The sequence below is a fragment of the Eptatretus burgeri genome, unplaced genomic scaffold, assembly GCF_056783735.1.
Source record: "Eptatretus burgeri isolate ZD-2024b unplaced genomic scaffold, Ebu_testis_v1 Ebu_testis_scaffold_325, whole genome shotgun sequence".
NCBI classification, from domain to species: Eukaryota; Metazoa; Chordata; class Myxini; order Myxiniformes; family Myxinidae; genus Eptatretus; species Eptatretus burgeri.
In genome coordinates this window covers 14,009-30,568 of record NW_028222274.1, presented here as the reverse complement: position 1 = coordinate 30,568, position 16,560 = coordinate 14,009, and the positions used below count along the sequence as shown (strand labels likewise).

The window sequence follows — 16,560 nt, the reverse complement described above, 5'->3', positions numbered from 1 at the left end:
ACAACAGGATACCAATAAAATTTCTTTTGAATTTCTAAAAGAGCCTTACCTTTTCTTAACCTTTATAATTTTTTCATTATTTAACATTCTAATTAAATCTAAAGTTGTTGGTTTATCAACATCAGCATAATGCCAATCTTTTATTGAGTACCAATACCTCATTCTTAGTGTTGTAGAACATATTTATTAAAATACCGAATACCCTTTTCTTGAAGCGTATGCTTTGAACACAGAAATGATAATTTTCTCGAAGCCTTCTTGCTGTCATTTATGTATTAGAAATATATGTTAGAATCAATATTATGGCACGAAACACCTCCCCATCTTCCCATAGCGTTAAATCATTTTGTATTTCCTTACTTATTATATATAATCCTGTTTTTTCTGTTTTCATGAGATAAACAAGGGCAAAACCATTATTATATTTACCCTTATTAAATTCTTTTATTTGTTGTTTACTAATCGTGGGCTCCTAAATAAAAACTCATTCTCGATACCAAGTGGATAATATTCTTCCTTACGAGACTGATTTAATTGGTTCCAGGTCTTCGAGGTTAATTTTAAAATGACCAATTATACCCTAAATCATTCATATCATACCCCCATTGTTCTATTCTCATACAAATGATACGCCTCTTCTTTATAAAAATTTATTTTAATTCGAACTGTGAATTCTGGTATGACCTGGAGATAATATCAACACTTCTGTATCTTTAGAATACACAGCCGTTTTATTTAAGTATATATATTGTGATAAATCGCTTAATCTCACCAAGTCATTCGGCCAGTCGGGCTTGGATAATTTTTTAATTTATAAGCATTTTTCATGTTAATATTTTTGTTTATATTATATTTATATCGTTCAGCCTGTGCTCTTTGTGTAATAATTTGATAAATCAATATCCAGTTCTTGAGATAACACCAAAGATAGAACCATCTTTACCAACATAAGTCATTTATATTAGATTAAAAATAATATCATAAAATTTTTTATTTTTGTTGAGTTGGAAATGAACACATATAGACATAATTGACCACAACACTTGGAATTTAATTTCTTGGACTTGAAATGTTTGATAAACACCATTCTGTAAGAATTTTATGACTTCAACAGGTGGTGGAAGACCAAAACTATCAAAAATAATATTTGTCTTGACTATTAAAAATACAAACCCAATGAGAACCAAGTTCTATCATTATCTTCTAAGTTCATAATAATATTCTTTGTATGTTTCGACACATTTGTTAATTCATCTCTCATACAAATAACCACATTATGAATTTTTAATTTCTTACAATATTTGGCAAGTTGTAAATTTGATGTTGTATTCTTTCCAAATTCTTCTCTCAACCACTCATCAATGCTCATTTATTTATTAGAAAGATATGAATCCATATTACCTCTTTTCGTTAATTTTACACCTGCTTTGTGCTATAGAAGAAAGCATATCTCCAACTAACAATCTCGCTTTATCAGGGCAGACCTTCAAGTTTTTCAGCAAAATCTACAATTACACCACTTCCACTAATTTGTTTCTCCAACTCTTTGTTATGTCTTTCCAATTCTTTTTGAGCCTGGAGTTGAGCTCTTCCTTTCGTTGGCAGTTTTGACCGCTGTTGAAATACCACCCGTCAATGCTCCAACCGCACTTAAAACCTAGCAAATAAAGGAATATAGGAAATGGGAGAAATCCTCCACCTGCCTCTTATTGAATATTTTTTCAACATTGGTTTTGTCATTTTAATTTTAAGTGAGCCAGTGTCATTCAAGATTTTAACCTGTTCTCTTGTGAGCAAAACATCAATTCTTACTGCTCCTTTTCTCTGAATTGTATTAACGTTAATCGTACAAGGCTTTTGATTTTGAACACAAGATGATAGTTTATGAAGATTGGATTTGATTAACATATACCCCAGTTGGTACTTTGCCACTCATTTATTTAACAAAAAAATTATGTGAGACTAATCATCACACCATTATCTGTATTAATCTGCAATTCTGTTTCTTCCAAAAGCAAAACAATATGTATCAACTTCTTCACTCTCTCCTCTTTCAAATGTATAGGGAAGTATCCACTGATTAGGGACTTGCGTTTCTTTTTGAGCGCTCAGGTAGCAAACGTGATAGATTGTATACAAACTTTTAAATGCTGTCATATCCAAAATAGGTTCTTTATTTCCATTACTTTCACACACCTTTTGGTAAGACTTGTATGCTTCAGCAAAATCATTTTTTTCCCAATTAATTTCCAATCTATCTCGTGGATAAATGTTCCATCTAGAGAAACGCGAAGTTGTTTCACCTTAGCATTATCACTCAATGCATTATTCTTATCAGTCGCAGTATCACCATCTGGCTTTTTAAAAATCATCCACATATATCGTGCGTTTCCTTCCACAACTCCCAAATTCCACGTGTAAGTAGTTTGATTGAGTTCTAACGTGTTGGACATCTTCTTTTGAGGTATGATACACTGAGTGGTTTCTTTGAGTTAAGTCTTCGATTCAACATCTCTTCTGTTTTAAGATTAGGGAGTATATTCACTGATATACCAACTCATCTCCTCAATTACAAATTTATTCTGATCACCAAAAGCATGCCACTAACACCAAAAAGCAATCTATTTTCATTATCATTCCTTTAGAAGTTGAAATCTAATTTTAAGACCATACAGAACTTTATCATAATCACAAAATCCAAATATACCTTTAAGAGGAACTGCCACAGTAAAACTATTTTCTGCTTTTTGTATCATCATTATACATTCCTTTCCCTTTGAATATATCCTTGAGGGTCTGTGTTTGTTCCACATGGACATATCAGGAATAAAACCTTCGGACAGACCCCTTTCCCATTCTATCACTCGAATGTATAGAGTGTAAATTTCATCATTTCAGATACAGCAGAGACATAATCAAACCCGCTTCAACTTCTTGTGTTCCAATATACAATCGCACACTATCAAACATTTTCCAGAAGCAAATCATTTACAAGTGTAGCGTTTGTGTTATTCCCAGCCTTAGTGAATTTAAATTTACACAACAAGAAACTTTCGGGAGAGATTCAAATAGGTTTGTTGGATTATTTATTTCAAAAACTTTTTGTACCATTTGTATTCCAGCTCTGTTCCAGTTATTGCATTTACCTTGAAGTAATCTTCTTTTTTAGTGGAGTTTGAGATAATAATAGTATCATCCAAATCATAGATACTATCAATTGCTTCCATACTCTGTATTTATTTAGGAAAAAAGATGTTAAAACTTTCGAAACCCTGATCCAAGTATTTGAATTATTTTCTGTCGTTCTTGGGGGACAACTGAGTTCTTACCTTTCTTAATTTCTTTTTATTGCTTGTAATTTATGAGATTCTTTCTGAGCATCTTTTATACTCTTTACAGCACCTGCTACATTTCCCACAGCAGAAGCAGTTGAACCAATTAGGGTCTTTATGTTTAAGAATAGTTGAACCAATACCCACTGAGAGTATCAATTATCCCATCTCCTCTAAATTGATGTCCAACACCCCTTTGTCTCTTAAGGTTTATAGTAATATCTGCCAAGATACATGCCTTCACCCTTGTAGTATGGGGAAAGGAACATCCCATCCCCTGTAATTATTTTATATTTTCCCAACTCGTGTTTCCTCACAATAACCATAAATCATTTATTTATTGGAAAACTTCCAAGTAGGTGAATTCTGATGGATATAACTTCTCCATTAAAAGAAATCACACGATTATCTTGATGGGATTGTCCTAAAATTTACTCTGTGTATGGTTTTCCTGACATTAGATAAGCCAAATTTTTAGGTTCCATATTAAATTTATAACCAATTGGGGTTGAGTATGCACTGAATGAAAATATTGTATTTGTTTTTTTTTCCCATCATTATAAGCACCATCAATCAAATCTGAGTGAATTAACACCGAATTTATTCCTGAGGATATTTGAATGACATTATCACTGTAAAGCACGTCCCATTAGTTTCAATCTTTTTTGAGGAGAAAACCCAATAACTCTCTAAATGGTATCAATTGTGAAATCAACCTTGTAGTTATTTTTAACTTTGTCGTTGATTTTGAAGTATGTTTTTGAATGTTTATAACAATATTTTTTGGTTCATCACCCTGTTCTTTCATAAGGCGAGCAATTTCGGAAGATATTTGAGAAGTCCTCATATGCTCGGGTTGAGACTGGTATAGTTTTGTATCCACTTCCGGGATTATAACTAAACTTGTCATTTTTATCAGTTATATTAAATAAGGTATTATAAGTTTCCATGGACAATAAAGATGCCTCATATTCTTTTGTTGTGTCAAGTTGTAGTGGGTATGGGAATGAAGATGTGTGGTCGCTTGTTGTGAAATTGAAACTAAGGATTGTGCTTCTCATCTTATTTAATGAGATAAAATGTCTTTATATTGAGATTTATGAATTATTTTCATGTTCATCAACTGGTCTAAAATGGCTGATGCTTCATTAAAACAATTGTTATTTCCAGCCTTCTTACTGCCTAACAACAACAACAGTCTATTAACTAATTGCGATGGGTCATTTGGAAGAAAACTAACACCTGAACCAAGGATACTTAAAGCCTGAATAATGTGTTTCTCCTTCTCATTCTTCCTACTTTTACCAGAAAGAATAACCTTATAATTTAGAGTGTTCAGCAGATCAATATATACTCTATCATCATTATTTTCCATATCCAATGGTTTATCAATATACTTTGATTCATCCCTCACAGTTGAACCTTGTCTTCCATCTTTTGTGAGAAGAAACATTAATCTCGGAGTTAGTTTAACAGGGGGTTGAGCAGAACCCAAGAACCTTGATTCATCATTAAATATCAATACCTTTTCTTGAACAAGATGAAATATTGCTGGTTGTTCTGTTGGAATGAGTCCTGCTTTGGTTTTTGAATCCGCTGAATATTCATTGTTTTGAACAGCATTCACAATATAATCAGGGGGTTGATTAATCTCTTCCAGTTGTTGAAATAATTCTTCATCATGATATTCTAATTCTCCAATATGCTCTAATTCTTCCTCCGTCATTTGACTGAAATCTTTTAACATTTGAAGCTTTCTGGGAGTATATTCTACTGTGGGAACTGTGGAAACATCTTTCATTTTTTCTTGGGAAGTTTTTAAAAGTGGTTTAAAAAATTTCTCTTGTTTTCTTTCAAATGCTTCTTCGCCCGTTAGTTTCTGTCTGCGTTTCTTCTTTATGTCTTCCTGTTGTTTTACAACTTTTGAAACCAACTCTTGATGTTCCTTAAATCTTCTTGCTCTTTCTTTTGCATCCATTTATTTATTGTAAAATATCATTTAATGAATTGTAAAGATCAACAGGGAAATTTTCCTTTTCTTCATCATTCAAGTAGATGTGTTCAAATAAATCCTTTTCTTTAAATATTTCATCAAATTCTTTATTAACATTAATGCGAGTTGTAATTTCTTCTTCACGAATACTTGCATCTCTGCTTTTCATACGTTTGCATTGAGTTTCTTCATCAACATCAAAACCGAATGATAAAATCTTCACTCCACTCAGATGTTTAATAATTTGTCTCGTTCCTTCTGGATTAGTTTCTAATATCCCAACACCACCAGATTTTAGTTTCCTTAACTCACTCTTACAATGTGAATATTTTGTTGTACCAAGAGAAACCTCCTCAAACATTTGGCCTTCATTCCTCAATCGCATATGTTCCTCCACTGAAATATAGTGATAATCTTCACCTTTTACTTCTCCAGGTCTTATTGCTCTAGTTGTTGTTGATACAATGCATATCACGGGGTGTTTTTTAAGTAAATTTACAATATTCTCATTTGTACTACACAAGAACCTTGATTTATGAAAGTTTTTTCCAGAAGCAGATTTACCCACAAGATTTATAATAATAGTTGTCATTTATATATGCAATTGTTTATAAAACAAAAAATATATCCCTTAATATCTCATCTTGTTTCACAACAATATATTTATATTTTTCAGTCGTGTGCTTCATGTAATCCTCAAATTTCTTTTTACGACATAATGTAGAACAATTATCTCTCCAAAAATTATTGATATCTATTGAATTTAACTTGAATAAAATAAAAGTATTAGCATTGTTTCTGATGGAACGACGAGGAAGTTGAAAGTACGATTGACTAAGATAAATACAATTACAAGAAGAATGTCTCCCTCTTGTGTAGTAGCTGTCCATTACCGTTTGGTTTCTCTCATTAACACAATCATCAAAGATAACGAGGTTCTTTTTTGATTTATCCAAATCTTGGGGAGATGGTATATCATCCGTATTATCACTAAGAATACAAGTTATAGGATTTGATTTCTTTTTACATCTCTGTGTATCACAAAATAGTTGAATTATATCTTCAATGTTATAATCATTTAGGTTTTTTTGATGTTTAAATAAACCGATTATATCTTCTTTTTGAAGATCAGCATTAAAACCTTGTGAGAGTAGTTGATACTCTGGTTGAAAACTCGACTTTGTGAAAATTATTAAATTTTCATAATCTAAAAAGTTGGGAGTGAGGAGCATTTTTAAAAGTAAGCAGGTTTTTCCACATCCACTTGAACCAACTATGAGACATCTTAATGAATTTGGGAGATTTTTATGGTTGTTAAATTTTATCTTATTTTCCCAAATGGGTAAAAAAAATCATTCATTTATATATTTGGAAAACAGGTTATTTAATTTATTATTGGCTTTTTAGAAACTCTATATTTTATCCTAAGTTCAGGTTTAATTTCAAGATAATCCATTATTTTATTTATGCAATATCTTGTGTTGATATTTCCCTGAAAATTACATCCATGAATAATATACAACAACAATCCTTTGAACATTTCTCTTATACGTTCAGTTTCTTCCCTTGTAAGGAAAGGTGTGTTATCACCCTCATACTTTACATTCATTTCTCTAATCAATCTTGTAAAGTAATTCATTTTTGGTGTAAATCTAAAAGAATTATTTTCCTTTTTATATTTTTTATTATCATTAATTAGAAGATAATCACAGAATATACATTGTTTATAAGCTTTTGACTCTGTGTTGAATCCCCGTCTTTCACACGCAGGACAATTCTCAAATTTGTCATATGGAGAATCAGGAAAGTCTAGCATATTTATAAAGTAAAACTTTACTTAAACTGAAATTCATCTATACTTTCAGTTGTATATTACCATCGATATCGATATACTTTTTTTCATTATCAGATTCAACGACAACATTTTTTATATTAAAGGTAATTTTAAAATGATCGTTAATTACTATTGAACGAAATGTCATTTCACCTGATATATTAGCATCCTTTATTTCATCAGGATTTACATCTTTAGGGTTGTTGAAAAAAATACAAATTTCTCCTTGCATATTACAGATGGTCTTATCTTTTCTTTCTAAAGCTTCATCTATAAGGTTTTTGTTTTTTGATACTTTTTCTTGTTTCATTGTTTTTTCTAGTTTTGAATATATTACTAGAAGGAGAGGAGAAACTTTTGTTAGAGATACTTTAATTGATGTTCTACCAGGTATACTAAAAGCCCTTCCACTGAAGGAAATTGAAGAACTCATATTATTTACCATAATGGTTTTTATCCAATAGTTGTTATATTTATCTTTGTTCAATTTTACATCCTTGACATATTTCTCAGTATCTTTAACAAATGAAGAGATTGATTGAAACTTGTCTTTTGTGTCTTGAAACATTGTATTTATTAAGTGAAAAGTTGGAGGATAAAATGGTTTTAAGCATAGATTCACCTGTAAAATAAACGAAATTTTCATCAAGAAAATTTTAGTTTAAGCAAAGATTTATTATATAAATATGGTGAATACAACATACTGCGATGTTTGTAATCACAAATATAAACATTATAGAAAACACCTCCGAACCAACAAACACACATTTAATCTGTTTCATCAAATATCTCCTCTTGAGTTGGAAAGAAAACATTGTGATATCTGTTCAAAGGATGTTTTGAAGAGTAGTTATAATAAACATCTTCAATCACAAAAACACAAGAAAAATGAGTTTAAAGTAAAGGGAGACTATTATATTGAAAACACTGATGGGGCATTTAAAGGGCATATGAAAATAAGGATTTTTCAATTTGGAGAACCCGGTCCATCATCAATAGCTGAATCAATTGAAATAGTGAAACCCGATGTTGAAAAATTTATGAAAAAGACATTAAAAGAAATGAAAACTTTAAAGTTTTATATGGGAGTGAAAATGAATATGAAAAGACAAGATGAAGAACAAAGATATGAGAACAGATATTCATTTTATAACATCATTTCAAGATTTTTTGAATCGTGGGGTTTATGAAGAACTATCAAGACAAGAGGAGGATGTTGATAATACAGTGGTAGGAAGTGGATTCAATATTTAAAAAATCATCTTTTTAGATATACACATTCTAAAATCAAACCCTCTTAAAGCTTCTTCTTATATTGAATTACCAAAAGAAATAAAACTAAAGAAGGCAGTTGTTAATATTAAGAATAATGATAATAAATGTTTTCTCTGGTCTGTTCTTGCTCACTTTCATCCACCAAAATGTAATTCAGAAAGAGTAAAACAATATATGAAATATGAGAATACCTTGGACATTAAAGATTTTAAATTCCCAATGCCACCAACAGATATTCCTAAATTTGAGAAAAAGAATAATCTTTCTATTAATGTATATGGATTAACGGATACAAACAAAGTTCAAATATTAAAAATTTCAAACAACTATAAAAATGAAGAAACACACATTGATCTTTTATATTTTAGTGTTGGAAAGAATTCACATTACACATACATCAATAATTTATCAAGATTAATCTCTTCTCAGGTATTCAGAACAGCAAACAAAATATATCCTTGTAAGCGATGTTTGTAAAACTCACAAGAGTTTGTAAAACGATTAGAAAAGGATTGTATAAGACTCACTAAATTAATGAAAGAAACAAATGAACCGATGAAATTAACCAACGAAGAAAAATTAGAATTTGGAAAGAACAATATCTGTCATATTTGTGAGGGGGAAATTAAGGAGTCTAAAGTTAGGGATCATTGTCATCTTACTGGTAAATATAGAGGTCCCGCTCATTCCTGTTGTAATCTTAATTATAAATTACCTTCTTTTATTCCAGTCTTTCTTCACAACAGCGCCAACTATGATACACATCTATTTATAAATGAACTTTCAAAAACACCAGGGAATATTTCTGCCATAACAAACACAAGTCAAAAGTATATTTCATTTACAAAAATGATATTCACAAAACCTATAACTCGTATTAGGTTTCTAGATTCTTACAAGTTTATGGGAACACCACTAGCCTACCTCGCATCAAATCTAAGCTCCACGGACTCTTTTCCAAATCTTCATTCATTCTTTCCAAAAGAGGAAATTCTCACTAAAGAGGAAATTCAGATTAAAGAGAGAATTCAAAGTAAAGAGGAAATTCTAATTAATGAGGAAATTAATGAAGAAATTCGAACTGAAGATGAAATTCTAATTATAAAGAAAATTCGAACAATGAATGAAATTCTAACTAAAGAGGAAATTCTGATTAAAGATGAAATTCTGATTAAAGAAGGAATTCTTACGAGAGAGGAAATTCAAACAAGGAATGAAATTCAAAGTAAAGAGAAAATTCTTACAAGTAAGGGAATTTATCCTTATGATTATATGGATTCATTTATGAGATTTAAAGAAACACAACTTCCATCAAAAGAAAGTTTCTATAATAACCTTTATGAAGAAGAGATAAGTGATAAGGAATATAAACACGCACAAGAAATATGGAAAATATTTAAGATAAAGAACCTTGGAGAATATCACGATTTATATCTAAAAACAGATGTTTTATTGTTAGCTGATGTGTTTGAAGCTTTTCGATCACTCTGTCATAATAAAAATTGTTATGGATTAGATCCTGCCCACTATTTCACAGCTCCTGGTTTAGCTTGGAGTGCAATGTTGAAAATGACAAAACAAGATATAGATTTAATCAGTGATGTTGAAATGCTTTTGATGATTGAGAAGTCCAAGAGAGGTGGAATATCACAAGTATGTTCAAAAAGATATGCTAAAGCAAATAATAAATATCTTCCAAATTATGATAGTGAAAAAGATAGTAATTATTTGATGTATTTTGATGCTAATAATTTGTATGGATGGGCAATGTCTCAATCTCTGCCTTATGGTAAATTAGAGTGGGTGGAAGAAAAGGATTATGAAAAGGCTTTGATGAATATTGTTATTTCTTCTCAAGAGGAATTGAATGACGAAGAAGAAGGTTATTATTTTGAAGTTGATTTGAGGTACCCGAGTGATCTTCATAATAAGCATAAAGATCTTCCTTTTGCATGTGAGAAAGAAACCCCAAAGAAAGAATGGTTAAGTGATTATCATAAAAGTTTTAATATTAAAGGTAAATCAACAGAAAAGTTATTAACAACATTCTATGATAAAGAGGGATATGTTTTGCATCAGAGAAGCTTAAAACAGTTTTTGAGAGAAGGATTGAGAGTAGCTAAAATTCATAGAGTTTTAAAATTTAAACAAAGTCCTTGGGTGAAAAAGTATATTCAATTCAATACAGATATGAGAGCAAATACAAAAGTAAAATTTGAAGGGGACTTTTATAAATTAATGAATAATGCTGTATTTGGAAAGACTATGGAAAATGTTAGAAACAGGCAAAACATTAGATTCGCAACATCTTGGAAAGAAGCTTCGAGATTGATAAATAAACCAAGTTTTGAGAGAGAAGAGGTTTTTTCAGAGAACTTTTCTGCAATTCATATGAAAAAGGAAAGTATTGTAATGGATAAACCAATTTATATTGGAACAGCAGTTCTTGATTTATCAAAGATATTGATGTATGATTATTTGTATAATGACTTAAAGAAAGAGTATGGTGAAAATGTTTCATTGTTGTATATGGACACTGATAGTTTTATCCTAGATATAAAAACTGATGATGTTTATGAAGATATGAAGAAAAATATTGGAGTATATGATACAAGTAATTTCAGCAAGAAGAGTGAGTTATTTTCCAAAAAGAATGAAAAGGTTATTGGTAAGTTTAAGGATGAGTTGGGTGGAAAAGTAATGAGTGAGTTTATTGGATTGAGAGCAAAGGCATATGCTTATAAGTATGGTGATCAGATTGATAAGAGGTTAAAGGGAATAAAGAAATATGTAATAAAGAAATCAATAACTTTTAGAAATTATTATAATTGTTTGATGAATAAGAAAGAAGAATATAGGAAAATGAATACAATAAGAAGTTATAATCATAACATATATAGTGAAGAAGTAAATAAAAAGACATTAGCAGCCTTTGATGATAAGAGATTTATTTTAGATAATGGAATAGATTGTGTTCCATATGGATATTGTATGATAGAGTGAATAGAATAGATTGTGTTTTAACGATGGGAAGATGGGTTAGGGTTTTTTAAGGGCTACCGCCGCGTTTTTTGGCAATGTATAAATGGTTAAACCAAGTATTAATCAAACTAAAGAGTGGAGAAAATCTCAGTCTTGGTATATAAATGGAAAACATAATGAATGTGAAAAATATCAACTAAGTCTGATTGAAAAAATAACTAAAACAAAGGTAAATAAAACAAATAAGCGAATCAATTTAAAAAGTAGTAAGTTAGAGGATGTAAAGAAAAAAAATGAATATCCTTGAATGGACTGAAAACTTTGATGGTTATCAATTGAACAATGAAAAAACAATTTACTATAATCTCAAAATGATATGTGGCTCAGGAGGTGGTCAAACAAGAGCATTAAGAGAAGTTTATCATTTCGTAATGGCACAAAAGGGGTATCTTAAAAAATATAAAGATTCAAATGTTTTGTTTGTCAATATTTTAGATGGGGATTATTGTGCAAAGAAAATTAAACTATTGAAGGAATTTGAGAATGAACAAATCTTTATGGGTTCAATGAGTGAGCTGATCAACCTCCAGGTTAAAAGGGGAGACAAATAAATATACCTTGGGATAGCCTGGTTATATATATATATATATATATATATATACAAAGCCTGGTGTTGGCTTAGTGGTTAGGGTGGCGGCTTGGGATCCCAGTGTCCCGAGTTCGAATCCCGCTCAGCTGCTGAATTAACACCAGGGGGTTGACTCAGCCTGTCATCCTTCCGAGGTCGGCGAAATGAGTACCAGTATACTGGTCCCGGTGTATGCCCCAGTTAGAATAGGTGTACCATATCCCTGTGTTGTAAGATGTGTTGTATAAATGTTTCTCACAGACAGTCCATATAAATGTTTCTCACAGACAGTCCATGTAAATGTTTCTTCCAGACAGTCCAGCAAATGTTTATAACAGACAATCCATATTAATGTTTCAGACAGACAGTCCAGAAAAATGTTTCTCACAGACAGTCCGTATAAATGTTTCTCATAGACAATCCATATAAATATTTCTCACACAGTCCATATAAATGTTTCTCACAGACAGTCCACATAAATGTTTCTCACAGACAGTCCAAATAAATGTTTCTCACAGACAGTCCATATAAATGTTTCTCACAGACAGTCCATGTAATTGTTTCTCACAGACAGTCCAGAGAAATGTTTCTAACAGACAATCCATACAAATGTTTCTTACAGACAGTCCATATAAATGTTTCTCACAGACAGTCCATATAAATGTTTCTCACAGAGAGTCTATATAAATGTTTCTTACAGACAGTCCATATAAATGTTTCTCACAGACAGTCCATGTAATTGTTTCTCACAGACAGTCCACATAAATATTTCTCACAGACAGTCCATATAAATGTTTCTCACAGACAGTCCACATAAATGTTTCTCACAGACAGTCCAGATAAATGTTTCTCACAGACAGTCCATATAAATGTTTCTCACAGACAGTCCATATAAATGTTTCTCCCAGACAGTCCACATAAATGTTTCTCCCAGACAGTCCATGTTATTGTTTCTCACAGACAGTCCATGTTATTGTTTCTCACAGACAGTCCATATAAATATTTCTCACAGACATTTCATATAAATGTTTCTCACAGACAGTCCATATAAATGTTTCTCACAGACAGTCCATATAAATGTTTCTTCCAGACAGTCCATGAAATTGTTTCTCACAGACAGTCCAGAGAAATGTTTCTAACAGACAATCCATATAAATGTTTCTCACAGACAGTCCATATAAATGTTTCTCACAGACAGTCGATATAAATGTTTCTTACAGACAGTCCATATAAATGTTTCTCACAGACAGTCCATATAAATGTTTCTCACAGACAGTCAATGTAATTGTTTCTCACAGACAGTCCACATAAATATTTCTCACAGACAGTCCATATAAATGTTTCTCACAGACAGTCCATATAAATGTTTCTCACAGACAGTCCATGTAATTGTTTCTCACAGACAGTCCAGAGAAATGTTTCTAACAGACAATCCATATAAATGTTTCTCACAGACAGTCCATATAAATGTTTCTCACAGACAGTCTATATAAATGTTTCTTACAGACAGTCCATATAAATGTTTCTCACAGACAGTCTATATAAATGTTTCTTACAGACAGTCCATATAAATGTTTCTCACAGACAGTCCATATAAATGTTTCTCACAGACAGTCCATGTAATTGTTTCTCACAGACAGTCCACATAAATGTTTCTCACAGACAGTCCATATAAATGTTTGTCACAGACAGTCCATATAAATATTTCTCACAGACAGTCCATATAAATGTTTCTCACAGACAGTCCATATAAATGTTTCTCACAGACAGTCCATATAAATGTTTCTCACAGACTCTCCATATAAATGTTTCTTCCAGACAGTCCATATAAATGTTTCTCACAGACAGTCCATATAAATATATCTCACAGACAGTCCATATAAATGTTTCTCACAGACAGTCCAGAAAATGTTTCTTCCAGACAGTCCATATAAATGTTTCTGACAGACAGTCCAGATAAATGTTTCTCACAGACAGTCCATATAAATATTTCTCACAGACAGTCCATATGAATGTTTCTCACAGACAATCCATATAAATATTTCTCACAGACAGTCCACATAAATATTTCTCACAGACATTTCATATAAATGTTTCTCACAGACAGTCCATGTAAATGTTTCTCACAGACAGTCCATATAAATGTTTCTCACAGACAGTCCATATAAATGTTTCTCACAGACAGTCCATATAAATGTTTCTCACAGACAGTCCATATAAATGTTTCTCACAGACAGTCCATGTAATTGTTTCTCACAGACAGTCCAGAGAAATGTTTCTAACAGACAATCCATATAAATGTTTCTCACAGACAGTCCATATAAATGTTTCTCACAGACAGTTTCTCACAGTAGGGTAAGAATACTGATTCTGGCTCACTTTTCCCCATGTAAATGAATGGGGGATTTTCAGCGATTCATATTTTTTTCCCTAAAAATAAATCCCCTTTTTATCCCAAGGTATATTTATTTGTCTCCCCTTTTAACCTGGAGGTTGAACCTCATTGAATTGAACACCTGGGGGTTGAACAGCTCACTCATTGAACCTATAAAGATTTGTTCATTCTCAAATTCCTTCAATAGTTTAATTTTCTTTGCACAATAATCCCCATCTAAAATATTGACAAACAAAAGATTTGAATCTTTATATTTTTTAAGATACCCCATTTGTGCCATTACGAAATGATAAACTTCTCTTCATGCTCTTGTTTGACCACCTCCTGAGCCACAGGTTATTTTTTGTTAAGCCCCGCCCACTTTTCTTTAAGCCCCGCCCACTTTTGTTAAGCCCCGCCCACTTTCCACAAGGTATTCAATAAGCCCCGCCCACTTTTCTTTAAACCCCGCCCACTTTTGCTAAGCCCCGCCCACTTTTGCTAAGCTCCGCCCACTTTTCATAAGGTATTTTTTCTAAGCCACGCCCACTTTTCCTAAGCCCCGCCCACTTTTGCTAAGCTCCGCCCACTTTTCATGAGGTATTTTTCTAAGCCACGCCCACTTTTCCTAAGCCCCGCCCACTTTTGCTAAGCTCCGCCCACTTTTCATAAGGTATTTTTTCTAAGCCACGCCCACTTTTCCTAAGCTCCGCCTACTTTTGCTAAGCCCCGCCCACTCTTACATCATTTCCAGTTCATCTCTGACTCACAAAGAAATCACTAGAAAATTACAGGATGTTATGGTTTTGAAAAATTTCCCAATGAAGGCTTGCCTAGGCTTGCCCAGGGAATTTCCAAAGGAAACCACACCCACCAGTCTTTCTCTATAAAAGCTTCAAACCCAGGCTCCATTTTAAACATTTGTTTTTGCTGGCAATGGTGTTTTGTGTGCTTGTCTCGAACTCTCTGTCTTCTATGGAACTAAACCTTCAAGTTGATGAACTGGATTCAAACCTCTTATCTATTGAGGTAAGATTTTTTATTTTCCTATTTTCAAACTTTGATTGAAGCATACTCATTTAATAATTAAATAACTTAATTAATACATTATTATTTTCTCTCACAGGAAATTGTATCTGAAATACAAAATGAAAATACTGCTTTTGCTACAACTTGGGGGGAAATTGTTGGCTTGGTTGAAGACCTTGAGTGGGATGACTTTGGTGTTCCTTGGAACTCTCTGTCTTGTATGGAACTAAACCTTCAAGTTGATGAACTGGATTCAAACCTCTTATCTATTGAGGTAAGATTTTTTATTTTCCTATTTTCAAACTTTGATTGAAGCATACTCATTTAATAATTAAATAACTTAATTAATACATTATTATTTTCTCTCACAGGAAATTGTGTCTGAAATACGAAATGAAAATACTGCTTTTGCTACAACTTGGGGCGAAATTGTTGGCTTGGTTGAAGACCTTATGAGCGACCAAGACCCACAGAACGAGTTCGTCCTTGATGACCCAACCAAAGAGTTATACCTTGGAGACCAGCAAAATCCTGAAAAAGAGTTTTACAGCAATAGTACTCATTGTGAGTTATCAAGACAATACCCACTGAACAAGTTATACCTTGATGAGCCAGAATACAAGTTTTACCTTGGAGACTCACAAATTTTGAAAAAATCAGTAAATGAGTTCTGCCTTGATGGTTTAAATAACTACCTTGGAGACTCAGGAAAAGGGTTCTGCCAAGATGGTTCTAAATATGGGGCCTACCTTGGAGACTCACAAATTTTGAAAAAAATCAGTAAATGAGTTCTGCCTTGATGGTTTAAATAACTACCTTGGAGACTCAGGAAAAGGGTTCTGCCAAGATGGTTCTAAATATGGGTCCTACCTTGGAGACTCACAAATTTTGAAAAAATCAGTAAATGAGTTATCCTTAAGAGACTTTGTAAGTTGGTTTTACTTTGAATACTTGAAATGTGGGTTCTGGATTGATAACTCACAATGTGATACATATCTTGGAAACTCAACGGGAATGTGGTTATACCTTGAAGACTTGGAAAGTTGGGTTTATGTTGGACACTTGAAACTTTTTTGGGGGCTTTTATTTATTTATTTATTTATTTATTATTAT

The 16,560-nt window shown here is 32.1% G+C and overlaps 1 long non-coding RNA gene across 1 annotated transcript; it reads left to right on the top strand.

Annotated features, from left to right (window-relative positions):
• Window positions 1-12,752: 12,752 nt before the first annotated feature.
• Window positions 12,753-16,086, top strand: LOC147007314 (uncharacterized). Its single transcript, XR_015054271.1, has 3 exons — window positions 12,753-15,447; window positions 15,545-15,721; window positions 15,819-16,086. It is a non-coding gene; the product is annotated as an uncharacterized LOC147007314 (long non-coding RNA).
• The last annotated feature ends 474 nt before the right edge of the window (window positions 16,087-16,560 follow it).